Genomic DNA, 13,836 nt, shown 5'->3' with positions numbered 1-13,836 from the left:
TGATGTCTAGACAACTTGGACAACATACATATCCTTTAGTCCTAAATCCAAATTCTAACATCAATTGATAATTGAAATGACTATCATGAATAATGCAATTTATTTAATGACATCAATCAGGAGTAGCCTAGAAAGAGGACATCATGTGTACCAATGTTGGCCCTTAGTACTCCAATCGATGGTTATTTTTTCAAGGCTAGGTCACATTAGATTGTCTAGTTGATATTTTCTCTTTTGATTCAATCCTACACATGCACAATCTAGCAATAACTATTCTCATAATTTAACCAAAATACATATATAAAGTATTCTTATGACTTATATGCTAAGGATATAAAAGATAAGCCCGATTATCGAAGATTGATAAAAACATAAGCTCAAAATTTGTTAAATAAGACAATCAAATTCAAAATTTGTGTGCTAATAGAGGTTCTTTCTGGGTACGTATGTTCATTTATAGATATAGTGAGATCCTAGTTATCTCAAGATAGAAAACCACTAAAAACTATATTTTAAGAAGAAATGACATAAAAGAAAAACCAAAACAACCTATTCTAAAGGTAATCAATACTCTTTGTTCCCCTATAGGAAGAAGCTTTTCAAGTATTGGCAATGCAATGCAAGCTCTTGAATTTCACCCTCAATATTCTGTAAGAAGTGTTTTCTCCTCTATTGGCCACAATAACATAAGGGTCAAGCTATAATTCTTTAGATTTCTCATGTATACCCTTTGTTTTGGTCCTTAGCATTCCACTTTAGTACCTATTCACCTTCCTTGGAAACTTTGTTACATGACCTTTATTCATGCATGAGTTTGACTTGTTGCTTCTTGGTGTTCTTCGCTTAGGCTTCCCTTATGCCTTCCTCTAATTCAGTTAATTGTTCAATCCTTTCTTCCATAAAGTTAATATCCTCAAGGTGCTATTTTCTGATGAATTTATATACCAGAAGCAAATTAACCAAAGGTAACCTAGTTTTCTTTCCATAAACTAGTTCATGTGGAGAGAATCTCATGGCTTTTTTCCCCTAGTGGTCCTATTAGCCCAAAATGCTAGATTCAACTTAAGTCCAAGGCCCTCTTGTTATTGTCTAACATTAGTTATCTTTAGGATGTTCTTATTTCTAGACTAAATGTCCATTCCCTTGTTGATGATATGGTGAAGAGTAGGACAAAATAATTTCATAGGACTTACAAAAATTAGAAAATTTTTTAGATATAAAACACATACAATTGTCTACCATAAGTTTGTAAGGAACTCCAAATCTAATCAATACGTTTTCCATCAAGAATTTTATTACCACCTTGCTAGCAGCCTACCTAGGGGGTATTGCTTTTACCTATTTGGTGATTCAATCTATTTCCACTAGGATCCGTTTGTGCCCTCCACTTTATTTATCAATAATTTTTGTAATGAAATCAATTCCTTACATTTGAAAATGATGCTTTAGGATGCAAAGGTTTGTGCGGTAAGGCTCCATCATGCTTAAGCTTTCCAAATTTTTTTTGGCATAGATCTCACTTTTTGACATATGAGTGTTAATCCTTGAAAAAGTGAGGCCAATACTAATCAACATGTAAGACATTATGTGTTGTAGTCTTCACTTAGAAACGACCTCCACAAAATCCCTCATGGAACTCTTTAAGGACTTCTTTTATATGATATACTTGTTAACAAAATAATAGAACACCACCTCTATTCTTCCAATACAAGTCACTTGGAATTAATTCATCCCTAGCCACATGAATTTTTATTGTCCTTTTCTAGATATCAGTTAATCCATCTTGACATTTCATGTCTTAAATAATAAACAATATCCTTGTACCATGAGAAGTGTTCTATGCTTACCTCACACTCTACCTAATGCACTTTAGAAGCTTCAAATTTTGAGTCTTCCATAATCTTTTCTAGGCCTTAACCTCTCACAAGCGTGATAATATGAATATCAATGTTGAACTCCTGGATTTGATTTATCCATTTGCACCATCAACCAATAGTTTTTTGTTTGAATATATATTTTATTGCAACATTTGGTACATTGGTTATCACACTTGCCCTAACTAAATATGGCTTGAATGATTTCATTGTCTTCACCAATGCATATGTTTGTTTGTTATTGATGTTGCAATTCAATCCTACTACCTATAAAGTTTTTCTAACGAATGTTGCAGGTTTCTCATGACTGACATCAATTTTTTGTAACATGACAAGTACTATTGTGTGATAGGAAGAAAAAGAAAATATCTAAAATGGTTTGGAGAAGTATGGAGATTTGAGAAAATGAGCTTCTTTTATTGCCCTTTTAATATTTGCAAAGGCTTCCAAGGCTTCATTTTTCCATTTGACCTTTGCCCCCTTTTGAGCTTTTCTACAATCAATTTTACAATCTTTGAAAAATTAGATATAAACCTCTTGACAAAATTATTCTAACTAAAGAAAAAATGGATAACCTTTATTGTTTTAGGCACTTGGATTTTATCTATGACAATAATCATTTTAGGGTCTATCCTTACACCCTCTTTTGATAAAATATGCCCTAATAACTTACCTTCTATAAATGCAAAGTGACATTTCTTAGGATTGAGTGATATATCATGTTCTAAGGCTCTCAAGAATTATTTGCCAAGTGATTGTAGTGATCTTTCTTTGAAAACACAGTTGAATTATCTTGATGAACAACTAAAATGAAATCAACCAAACCTTCAAAGGTTATCCATGGTTCTTTGGAAAGTGGCTCTAGTATTTGTAAATACAAAAGGTACCCTTGCATACATATATGTTCCCCAAGGTGTAATGAAAGGTGTCTTATATTGTTCTTTTTCTTTGACATTCACCTGGTTATATCCTAAAAATCCATCCATTATGGAGAGAAACTCATCCCTTGTTACTTTCTGCAACAAATTAAGCTTCCACACTAGGAAAAGGATAATTATATCACCATTCTTTTTTCTGTTAGGAAACAAATTAGACACCTATGTTGAATATCTGATTGGTTTTATGATTATTTCATCTCTCATCTTCATCAATTCTTCATCTTTGGGACCACTGTTGGGTTTATAGGCCATTTTCTTTTCCTAAATGGTTTTGCATTTGGCTTTAAGGAAATTTCATGCTAAACAAATCTTCTCTACAAGATTCAAGGTCATCATATGGCCAAGCAAATACATGCCTATGTTTCCTTGACATGCTTATTAAATATGATATGATCTTGGGGATAAGCATTTTCCCAATAAATACCTCCTTAGGGGTGTGCTCATTTACAAGATTAATTTTCTCCACATAATCATTACTTACAATAGCTGACTTTAATTCCACTCTATCTCTATGGTAAAAAATCAATGCAACAAACCCCTTAGGAATTTTGTTTGTTTTTAATTGTATAGTTTATTTTCCAAATAAAATATCATTTCCTTCTTCTTTTTCTACATATGCATTCAAGTTAATATGATGGTCCTCATATTGGCCTTCATAAGTGAGGAACTTCATCACATCTTGATCATCTTCAAAGACTTGCCAGTTCTCCATATTGTTAGGTATCAATAGCCTTGTTTTGTTCTCTACTTGAGTTACCTCATCAAAAGGTATTTCATTATGCCTAATAGCCAAGTCAGCCATAAAATCTACTAAAATGTCATTTGGTCTTTTAACCCAACTTATTACAAATGCATGAAAAGTCTATATGGAATCACAAACTTCATTCTTACAGTATTTTAGTTTTGTTTTTTTCCTATAAAAAACTATTTCCAACCTATGATACAATTAATTTGAATCAGTTTAGATAGTATTTTTATACTATTCTTATTTATAATTCTAAGGCCTAATAAAAGTGACTCATATTCAACTATATCATTTGTACATTCAAAGGTAAAAAGGAATCAATTCTTAAATGATTTGCCTTGAGGGGAAATGAAAACAATAGTTTTTTGTTTGAATATTTATTTTATTGCAGCATTTGGTACATTGGTTATCACACTTGCCCTAACTAAATATGACTTGAATGATTTCATTGCCTTCACCAATGCGTATGTTTGTTTGTTATTGATGTCACAATTCAATCCCACTACCTGTAAAGTTTTTCTAACAAATGTTGCAAGTTTCTCATGACTGACATCAACTTTTTGTAACATGACAAGTACTATTGTGTGATAGGAAGAAAAAGACAATATCTAAAATGGTTTGGAGAAGTATGGAGATTTGAGAAAATGAGCTTTTTTTATTGCCCTTTTAATATTTGCAAATGCTTCCAAGGCTTCATTTTTCCATTTGACCCTTGTCCCCTTTTGAGCTTTTCTGCAATCAATTTTACAATCTTTAAAAAATTAGATACAAACCTCTTGACAAAATTGTTCTACCTAAAGAAAGAATGGATAACCTTTATTGTTTTAGGCACTTGGATTTCATCTATGACAATAATCCTTTTATGGTCTATCCTTACACCCTCTTTTGATAAAATATGCCCTAATAACTTACCTTCTCTAACTGCAAAGTGACATTTCTTAGGATTGAGTGATATATCACATTCTAAGGCTCTCAAGAATTTTTTTCCCAAGTGATTGTAGTGATCTTTCTTTGAAACCACAGTTGAATTATCTTGACAAACAACTAAAATGAAATCAACCAAACCTTCAAAGGTTATCCACGGTTCTTTGGAAAGTGGCTCTAGTATTTGTGAATACAAAAGGTACCCTTGCATACATATATGTTTCCCAAGGTGTAATGAAAGGTGTCTTATATTGTTCTTTTTCTTTGACATTCACCTGGTTATATCCTAAAAATCCATCCATTATGGAGAGAAACTCATCCCTTGTTACTTTCTGCAACAAATTAAGCTTCCACACTAGGAAAAGGATAATTATCCTTTAGTAATGACACATTTAAATTTTTGAAGTTCACACAAGTCCTTATATCACCATTCTTTTTTGTTTTTAGGAAACAAATGAGACACCTATGTTGAATATCTGATTGGTTTTATGATTATTTCATCTCTCATCTTCATCAACTCTTCTTCATTTTTGGGGCCAATGTTGGGTTTATAGGTCATTTTCTTTTCCTAAATGGTTTTGCATTTGGCTTTAAGGGAATTTCATGCTAAACAAATCTTCTCTACAAGCTTCAAGGTCATCATATGGCCAAGCAAACACATGCCTATATTTCCTTAACATGCTTATTAAATGTGATCTGATCTTGGGGATAAGCATTTTCCCAATAAACACCTCCTTAGGGGTGTGCTCATTTACAAGATTCATTTTCTCCACATAATCATTACTTACAATAGTTGACTTTAATTCCACTCTACCTCTATGGTAAAAAAATCAATGCAACAAACCCTTAGGAATTTTGTTTGGTTTTAATTGCATAGTTTATTTTCCAAACAAAATATCATTTCCTTCTTCTTTTTCTACATATGCATTCAAGTTAATATGATGGTTCTCATATTGGCCTTCACAAGTGAGGAACTTCATCGCATCTTGATCATCTTCAAAGACTTCCCAGCTCTCCATATTGCTAGGTATCATTGGCCTTGTTTTGTTCTCCACTTGAGTTACGTCATCAAAAGGTATTTCATTATGCCTAATAGCCAAGTTAGCCATAAAATCTGCTAAAATGTCATTTGGTCTTTTAACCCAACTTATTAAAAATGCATCAAAAGTCTCTATGGAATCACAAACTTCATTCTTGCAGTATTTTAGTTTTTTTTTCTTTCTATAAAAAAACTATTTCCAACCTATGATACAATTAATTTTGAATCGGTTTTGATAGTATTTTTATACTATTCTTATTTATAATTCTAAGGCCTAATAAAAGTGATTCATATTCAACTATATCATTTGTACATTCAAAAGTCAAAAGGAATCAATTCTTAAATGATTTACCTTGAGGGGAAATGAAAACAACTCCAACGCCATTACCTTCCTTGCTACATGTGCCATCAAAGTACATTTTTGATATCATTTATTTATTTTTTGTCAACATGTATTTTAATTTTCTTAGTATTTTTGCATTGTAGGTTTATTAATATTTACTTGAAAATTGTCCATGTTTAGCGTAAATAGTTCACCTGATTTGGGTCTATATCCTCAATTATGTATGGTGATCTGGTTCTCTACAAATTCTCACTTCTCGACCATTTATTGAGATGGATTTATATGATAGTTCTAGTTGAATATGTCCTCCCACTAGGTTGTATCGTTTCCTAGATAAAATCATTCAATAATTTGTAAGTACTTCTACCACAATATTGTCAATCTTATAGGATGCATCAGGACATGCTAGGAGTTTTGATTCTACATTCTTCATTATTCCAACCACATGTATTGGTCTATTATCAAGTGCATAATACTTATCATAAGTGGTGTCTACCTTCATGCTGAGTTCCTTCAAAACCTAAAAACCATGATATTCACTATTGCTCCTGAATCTATCATACAATTATTGACCAACTTATTGTTAATTAACAATATAAGCTAAAAGTGATCTACTTGAGATGGGTTCCTTGTAATAGAAATACCTAAGCATGCTACTAGTCGGTCTTCATTACTTGTTTATTAGGAATTTCACAGCCATTAGATAATATTTTCAAAGTTTCATTTCTATACTTAGGAATTGTCATCCTTTTAAGTAAAAGAACAAAAAATTTAACCTAGGATAATGCACTAGACATAAAATAATTACTAATAGGAACGAAATTACTAACAATTTTGTCATCCATTGATTTTGTTAGATTTGGAGCTTCATTATGATCTACCTATTGGTTTTGATTCATATCATCATCCTTATTATTCTTGAGGGTGTTCACTTTGCCATAATTGTGTTTTGATACTTTAGAAAAAATTCCAACAAGCCTTCCTTGGTCAACATTCATTATTTTGTTTCATAGTTGGCATTTTCATCTTCCTTGTGCCACTACTATAACTTTGTGAGCTTTTTTCTCCTAATTTATCAATTTTCTCAATGTTGGAGTTGTTGGCATCAACATAAGAGTTGGGGGAGCTTGGTTGTCTTGTCCCAGCTTGTTGGGTGTAGTCAGAAGTAGTGGAGTATTTGGTTGTCATTGATGGCAACAAAATTACTACATTAATATGGATCAATAGGTAAGAGAAGGGAGTAATTGGTGAAAAGGAAAAAAACTAAGTATTGCAACTGGTATGCAGGAGGAGAAACTAAAAGTTAGATAATTTAGTGGCAATCACGATGCAGTGTGAATCAAGTGGAGTGGTCATAGATGAATCTTCTACATGATAGTATATAGACTATGTGTGTGATCACAACACACAATGATGACGAGAGAAAATCTTTTTAGTTTTAGAAGGTTTTGTAGGATGTATAACTCATGTTCTTGAGCTATCAGTGATAGATTTTGGATTGGTGATCGCTATGATCAATGTGGTGAGTTTATAAGGTATGATTACATGTATTAATTAGTTTGGGATGTGCAAAGGTGGAAGTTGTGCAATCAAAAAATGTGTGGAGTGGAAATTCTAGAAGGAGTTGGAGGTCAAACACATTTTTAATATTCTTGGGAAAATCACATGATAACCCTAATATTGATCAAGGTGGTGATAGAAAGTGGATGAAGAGGATTTGAAGAAAGTATGATGATATATGTGTTGATAAGTGTATGGTATTCAATGAGCACTTGAATCAGTTAGACTTTGATAGTATAATTTGGTCATTGAATGAAGGAATATAGTATTAGTTGAGCTACTACAGTTGTCATTGAGCACATAAGGAAGATGTGTTGAAGTTTAGTGTTAACCGAGTGATGTATTGACCAAACAAGTTATAGTGTTTACCAAGCATGAACATGGATATTTTCTTAGTAAAATATTAATCAGAGGCTGACTTTTGGTGAAAATTAAGAATGTTCAAGAAGTCTAAAAGATAAGGATGAAGTTAATTATGAAATCAATGACTAGAATAATTCAAAGGAGATCTAATGGAGAAGATTTAATAGTTTGAAATAAAGCACAAAGTTCAAGAACGAAGTCTATTTTTCGAGTTTCTAAATTCATTGAATTTGAGATTTACCATTGTAATCAAGTGACAAAATTTGGAAGATTCTAGAAAGGAAAAATTTAGCTATTTAAAGGCATAAACAAGATGTTTCTTGTTGCTGATGTTGCTGATTATGGCCAACTTATTGTTGGTGGGAAGTGAAGTGGAAAAATAAGATAGAAGGTGAACTGAGCAAAAAAGAAGTGTAGATCAAGTAGAGGAAGTGCTAAGTGAAAGTGTGAGTATGTGAGTGAACCAGAAAGAGATGAAAAGGAAGATACATAGCGAAGTAGAGATCTGAAGAAGCAAGGTAGTACTAAAACCTATTATATCATTTGACTATTACTCTCTTACCATTGTAGAAAAAAAAAATCTCTTAACCGAATGGACCCAACAAGTCTTTGAAATCCTATATGGTAACATTCAATAGTAGTTTTTGTAAGTTCTTTAGAGAAGGTGCCTCTTTATAAATGTCAAGGAGTGATAAGGTCTTGATGATCTTTAGTGAAAACCCTCTTACAAGGTTACACTAAAAATGTGCATGTAACCTTTAACAGGGTTGGATCCTAATAGAGCCCACTTAAGAGTGAAATTATTTGGATTATTGGTTCTCATGTGGATTTTTTTCACTTTACAAAGTTTCCATGTTAAATACATGTGTCAAATGTGTGATTGCTTATTAGGTTGCAAAGTTTATTTTATGTTAACTCTCTAATGCTATAACTTAGTATAAGCTAGATGATTTTTTTGATACTTGGTATATTAAGAGACACTAAGGTATAGTTTGATGTGAAGTTGTTATAAGTTTGAATTATGATGCCTGATGTAGTTACCGAGTTATTCATCTGAAATTAATGAAGTTGAAGTTAGTACAATTTTTCTTTTAAGGCATGTAGGATAATTGGTAGTAACTAAGACACCCCCTATCTATTAATAAAAAATGGTACTAGAGATGAGTACGTAAAGGAAGAAGTTTGAAGGAACTCAAGCTAAAGATTCAAAGATGTATAAGAGAGAGATGCCAAATCCAAACAAGGAGAATTTATCCTCATGGACAAATAGGATGAGGTTTTATCTATCTTGGATAGGAGACAATGCAACATTTTATTTGGACAACTAGTACACCCCTTCCAATTGACCTATGACAGTTGATGGGATGAACCAAAAAAAGGAGCAAAATAATCTCATGATTGAGATTTATTTTGCATTAAATGATGTTGAGTTTGATGATGTGAAAAATTGTGTTAATTTAAAGAAATATGGAACAAGATGACAGTTGTGCATGGAGGAGATGAGAATGTTTTGAAAGCCAAAGTATAAAGCTTAAGAGGTAAATATGATGAGATGAAAATGAAAGATTGAGAAAATATTGTGCAGTATGTAAACTAAATCAAGGAATTGTTAGTGCTTTCAAAGATGATGGAGGCACCATCAATAATGAAGAAGTTATAAGTGAATTTCTCTGAATTCTTTTACCTATCTATGCTATAAGAGTATCTGTAATTCAAAAATTCAGAGCTATGCTTTGCAATGATCTAACTCTTGATAGTTTACTTGGTTGTTTGATTGCATTTGAGTTAAGTAATTATGATAATAGTGTACCTAAGATTGAGCATACATTCAGGTCACCACTAACCACTGGAAGTTCAAAGAAAGAGAAGAAAAATAAGGATGAAAGTGATTCAGAATTAGAGGAAGATTTGGATGAGATTGAATCATTTCTTGTAAGGATACTATCGAGAGCCAAAGGGAAATTCAAAGGTAACCAAGACCCCTAATATATTTTTAAATACAATAAAGTTGGTTATTTTGCTTTTGTATGTCCTGAAAAGAACATGAGTGATAAAAATGACAAGAAGGAGAACATTTATAGAAAGAATGAGGACTGCAATGAAAAAGGGAAGAATTCATGCTATATTTCTAAGGAAGAGCACACATAGTTAGACACACAAGATGAAAAAGAAGTAGAAGTGGTTTATGTTGATGTTAACAAAGATTCTAATGAGGAAAGGTATGAGGAAGAAAAACCCTCGTTTCTCATGTTAGTAAAAGTGACACATAGATTATTGAAAGTGGATGTTCACATCACATGAATGCAGATATAAGTAAGTTTGATAAACTTGAGAAGTATGATGGTGGAACTGTTAAACTTGGGAACAATGTTCCATGTCCTATGAAAGGTAATCAGATATGATGATGCATATTGGGTTTTAAGGACTAAAGTATAATCTATTGAATATTGCTCAGTTAAATAATATAGGTCACAAGATGGAGTTTCATTACATAAAAGTAAAGATCTATGATGACAATGAAAATTTGATTGGTGACAGAGAAAAAGCAAGAGGTAACCTATTTTACCTTTACCCTACTATTAGAACATGCATGTTTGCAAAATTTGAAGATGTGTGGCTATGATAGAAAAGACTATGTCATGTTAATTTTTAAAATATGGTTACAGTTAGTTGAAAGAAGAAAGCAAGAGGCTTACCAAATCTGTATAAATATGAGAACGTTATGTGCAAACAATGTCAACTAGGTAAGATGACCAAGTCTAGTTTCTCAAGAAAACAACATTCAACTAGTGATATTCTAGAGCTAGTTCATACTAATTTGTGTGGACCAATGAGAGTTGAGAGCTATTATGGAGTTAGATATTTCATATTCCTTGTTGATGACTATTCCAGAATGACAACGATAATGTTGTTGAAGTTGAAATCCGATGCTTTTTAAATGTTCAAATGGTATAAAGCTAGTGTTGAAAAAGAAACTCGTAAGCAATTAAAATACCTAAGATTTGATAGAGGCAGTGAGCATATTTATAATGAATTTACTAACTTTTGTATTGAGGATAGAATTAAGAGACAATTATCTTCATCGAGGACACCACAAAAAAATGAGATTACTTGAAGAAGAAATAGATCAATTGTTGATTGCACTATAACAACACTAATTGAAAAAGATGTTGCACAATTTTTCTAGAGAGAAGCCATAAGCACCATAGTTTATACTCTCAAATGAGTTTAGTTGAATAAAGGAACAAGTAGGACACCATATGAACTCTGCTATGGTCATACATCAAATGTAAGTTATTTAAAAATGTTTGGAAGTAGGTGTTATATCCATAAAGATGAAAGGAATGGAAAATTTGATTTTGAAAATGATGAAGTTATATTCCTAGGTTACTCTACTAGGACCAAGGATTACAAGTATTTGAATAGTTCTACTAACACTATGATTGAGAGTATAAATGGGAGAATTGATCAGTTTACAGAGAAGAATGATGAAGAGATTAATAAGGAACTTGAAGATTATAAAAAAATTATTTGTATATGAAGATACACCTAATACTACCCCCAAGAAAGTACAAAAAGCTACTAGCATCAACCTACATTACTTGAGTTAAAAACAAAATAAATCGAGAAGAATGTTGAGCCCCAATCGAAAAATGATAATGTTGAAGATCATAGATATGAACCTATCCTAACAAAGCATGTGAGAAAGAAACATTCACCCAAAAAAATTATTGGAGATAAGAGTGCTAGAGTCATGACTAGAAGTGAGTTGAAGGATAATACTTGTTTGATTGCTAAGTTTGAGCCAAGAACTGTAAAATATGCACTTGATAATGAATATTGGATCAATGCTCTGAATGAATAAATAAACTAAATTGAGAAGAACAATATATGGACACTAGTGTCAAGATCTACTAACAAAAAAAAAATTGAATGAGAATGGAGAAGTTTTAAGGAAAAAGACTAGATTAATTTGTGTAGTTTATTCCCAAGAAGAAGGTATTTCTTATGGTGAGACCTTTGCACCTCTATCCAGACTAGAAGGAGTCAGGACTCTATTGACATATGCAAATTACAATAAATTCAAGGTATATGAAATGGATGTTAAGTTTGAATCTTCAAATGGAATAGTGGAAGAAGTGGTATATATTGAACAACCAGAAGGATTTATAGAGCCAAATCAGAAGTATTTGGCATGAAAATTGAACAAAGGACTATATGGATTGAAGCAAGCATGAAGAGAATGGTATGAAAGGTTGCATTCATATTTGATAAAGATTAGATTTTTTTGAACTAGTGAGAGCAATTACATGTACTTTGATAGTGAAGTTGAAAACAAGGTACTTATTACTAAAATATTTTTGGATGATATCATATTTTGTGGGAATGATTTATTGTGCAAATCATTTTTTGGTTAAATGAGTAAGGAGTTTGAGGTGTCTATGTTTGGTGAGATCAAGTTTTTCATTGGTTTGTAATTTCATTAAATAGGAGCATATATGTGACATAGTCTAAGTACATCAAGGAGATCTTGAAGAATTTGGTATGGATGAGTCAAGGGCAATCAATACAACTATGGTGATATGGTGCAAATAATATAAGGAGGATACTATTGCTAAAGTGGATAAGACAAAATACAAATCAATGATTGGAAAACTACAGTATGTTGTGCATAGTACACCCAATATTGCACATGTAGTTGGTATAGTTGTAAGGTTTTCCTCTAATCTAAAGGAAACACACATGACTATCATTAAAAGGATATTCAAATTCTTGAAAGGAACTTAAGAATATGGATTACAGTACAAAGAAGAAGGCCATTTTGAACTTAGAGTTTACACTGATGTTGATTGGGCTAGATATGTTGATGATAGGAAAAGTACAAGCAGCATCCAAATTTCTATTAGGATAAAGATTGATTACATGGTTGAGAAATATACAAAGCTACATATCACAATCTATAGCTGAAGTTAAGTATGTTCTTGTTGTAATTAATTGTTCATTTATTCTTTGGATTAAATGATTGTCGGAAGCAATGGAAGAATAAATTTTCAATCCTATCACTATCTATTATAATAATACAAGTGCAATGAACATATCTAAGAATCATATTATGGATGCAAAAACTAAGTATATACCCATCAAGCATCATTATTTGAGGGAAAAAGTTACAACAAAAGAAAGGCTAGAAGATGTGAAGTCTAAGGAGAAAATTACACACATATTCACAAAGCCACTGCCTAAGGATGCTTTTGAGTATCTAAGAGGTAAGTTAGGGGTCCTTCCTATTGGAAATATAAGAGGATTAATTGAGGGGGGAGGGGTGAATCAATTACTACAAAAATAAATCTTAGATCCCTTATGCCAGATAAAATAATCTCTAAAAAGTAAACTTTTCTATTGCTCGGTTATTGTAATTCAATAAATACTGAGAATGCTCAGCAAACACTTAACATAAAAATCTTAAGATGTTATCTATGATTACTTATTACTTTAACTTAGTTTCAAACACATAAAAGAAATAGCATGAACACATTTCGCACCAAGATTTAATTTGGAAACTTGATTTGGGAAAAACCACCAATTATAAGTAGTTACTGATTTTCACTGTTCTGAAGTGAGCCCTATTCAGAGCCAACCTTGTTAAAGATTACAAAACACACTATTAGGTGTGACCCTGTTTGAGGATTTAATCACCCAGTTAGGTGTTGCCTTGTTAGAGGTCTTTGGACAATCCAATAGAAATGTCACCATTTTAGAGAATTTACAAATAACTATTAAGCCAACTCTATTAAGAGATTTAGATCATTGCTACAATGGTTAGAGAGTAACAATGACATGACCTAATTTTGATGCAATTGAATTGCTAATTATAGATCTCAATTCTAGCTTTTATTGGATCCTTCTTGATCGAATATATATTTTCAACTTCTCAAGGATATTCTACTTATCTTTCTAATTTGCTTCCTCTTAGCATCATTAAATCTTCAATTTTCTTCCATGCATTCACACACATGTAATCCTCAAATTGACCTTATATTTATATCTTT

This window comes from Cupressus sempervirens, chromosome 2 (genome assembly GCF_028749045.1).
Source record: "Cupressus sempervirens isolate cs-2001-9-10 chromosome 2, ASM2874904v1, whole genome shotgun sequence".
Classification (NCBI taxonomy): Eukaryota; Viridiplantae; Streptophyta; class Pinopsida; order Cupressales; family Cupressaceae; genus Cupressus; species Cupressus sempervirens.
This window is presented reverse-complemented; position numbering follows the sequence as displayed.